This window comes from Cebus imitator, unplaced genomic scaffold (genome assembly GCF_001604975.1).
Source record: "Cebus imitator isolate Cc_AM_T3 unplaced genomic scaffold, Cebus_imitator-1.0 Scaffold479, whole genome shotgun sequence".
Lineage (NCBI taxonomy): Eukaryota > Metazoa > Chordata > Mammalia > Primates > Cebidae > Cebus > Cebus imitator.
The window spans coordinates 191,574-194,028 of NW_016107794.1; positions in this window are offsets into that span (position 1 = coordinate 191,574).

Below are 2,455 nucleotides of genomic sequence, written 5' to 3' on the forward strand. Positions count from 1 at the left end.
AATAATAGTGGGAGACTTTAACACTCCACTGTCAATATTAGACAGATCAATGAGACAGAAAATTAACAAGGATATCCAGGACTTGAACTCAGATCCGGATGAAGCAAGCCTAATAGACATTTGCTGAACTCCCCACCCCAAATCCACAGAATATACATTCTTCTCAGCATCACATCATACCTACTCTAAAACTGACCACATAATTGGAAGTAAATCACTCCTCAGCAAATGCAAAAGAATGGAAATCATAACAAACAGTCTCTCAGACCACAGTGCAATCAAATTAGAATTCAGGATTAAGAAACTAACTCAGAACTGCACAATTTCATGGAAACTGAATAACTGGCTTTTGAATGTTGACTGGATAAACAATACAATGAAAGTGGAAATAAAGATGTTCTCTGAAACCAATGAGAACAAAGACACAATATCCAGACTCTCTGGGACACATTAAAGCAGTGTCTAGAGGAAAATTTATAGCAATAAACACCCACATGAGAAGCAAGGAAAAATCTAAATCAATACCCTGTCATCAAAATTGAAAGAGCTAGAGGAGCAAGATCAAATAAACTCAAAAACTATCAGAAGACAAGAAATAACTCAGAGCAGAACTGAAAGAGACAGAGACAGAAAAAAATCCTTCAAAAAAATCAATAAATCCAGGAGATTGCTTTTTGAAAAGATCAACAAAATAGACCACTAGCCAGATTAATAAAGAAGAAAGGTAGAAGAATCAAATAGATGCAATAAAAAATGATAAAGGGGATATCACCACAGATTCCGCAGAAATAGAAATTACCATCATAGATTACTACAAACAACTCTATGCACATAAACCAGTAAACCTGGATGAAATGGATGAATTCCTGGACACTTACACCCTCCCAAGCCTAAATCTGGAAAAAGTAGAAACCCTGAATAGACAAATAAAGAGGGCTGAAATTGATGCATCAATTAATAGACTACCAACCAAAAAAAGTCCAGGTCCAGATGGGTTCACAGCCGAATTCTACCAGACATACAAAGAGGAGCTGGTACCACTCCCTCTGAAACTATTCCACATAATCCAGAAAAAGGGAATCCTTCCCAAATTATTTTATGAGACCAACATCATCTTGATACCAAAACCTGGCAGAGACTCAATAGGAAAAGAAAACTTGAGGCCAATATCCATGACGAACATATAGATGTAAAAGTATTCAATAAAATACTGGCAAACCAATTGCAACAGCACATCAAAATCTTATCCATTACAATCAAGTAGGCTTCATTGCAGGGATGCAAGGCTGGTTCAACATACACAAGTCTATAAACGTAATTCACCACATAAGCAGAGCCAAAGACAACAACCACATGATTATCTCAATAGATACCAAGAAGACCTTTGACAAAATTCAACAGACCTTTATGCTAAAACTCTCAATAAACTAGGTATCAGTGGAATGTAACTCAAAATAATAAAAGCTATTTATGACAAACCCACAGCCAATATCATACTGAATGGGAAAAAAATGGAAGCATTCCCTTTGATATCTGGCACTAGACAAGGATGCCCTCTCTCACCACTCCTATTCAATATAGTATTGTAAGTTCTAGCCAGAGCAATCAGGCAAGAAAAAGAAATAAAGGATATACAATTAGGAAAGGAGGAAGTCAAATTGTCTCTATTTGCAGACGACATAATGGTATATTTAGAAGACCCCATTGTCTTAGCCTAAAATCTCCTTAAACTGATAAGCAACTTTAGCAAAGTCTCAGGATAGAAAATCAACGTCCAGAAATCACAAGCATTACTATGCTCCAATAACAGACTTAAAAAGAGCCAAATCAAGAACAAACTGCCATTCACAATTGCTACAAAAAGAATAAAATACCTACGAATACAGCAAACAAAGGATGTAAAGGACCCCTTCAAGGAGAACTATAAATCACTGCTCAAGGAAATAAGAGAGGACACAGATGAAAAAACATTCCATGCTCATGGTTAGGAAGAATCAATATCGTGAAAATGGCTATATTTCCCAAAGTAATTTATAGATTCAATGCTATCCCCATTGAGCTACCAATGACCCTTTTCAGAGAACTGGAAAAAAACCACCTTAAACTTCATATGGAACCAAAAAAGCCCACATAGCCAAGTCAATTCTAAGCAAAAAGAACAAAGCTGGAAGCATCGCACTAACTGACTTCAAACTATACTACAAGGCTATAGTAATCGAAACAGCATGGTACTGGTACCAAAACAGAGATATAGACCAATGGAATAGAACAGAGGCCACAGAGGCAAAGCTACACATCAACAACCATCTGATTTTTGACAAAACTGAGAAAAACAAGCAATGGGGAAAGGATTCCCTGTTTAATATATGGTGTTGGGAAAACTGGCTAGCCATGTGCAGAAAGAAGAAACTGGGCCCCTTCCTGACACCTTACACTAAAATTAACTGCAGATAGA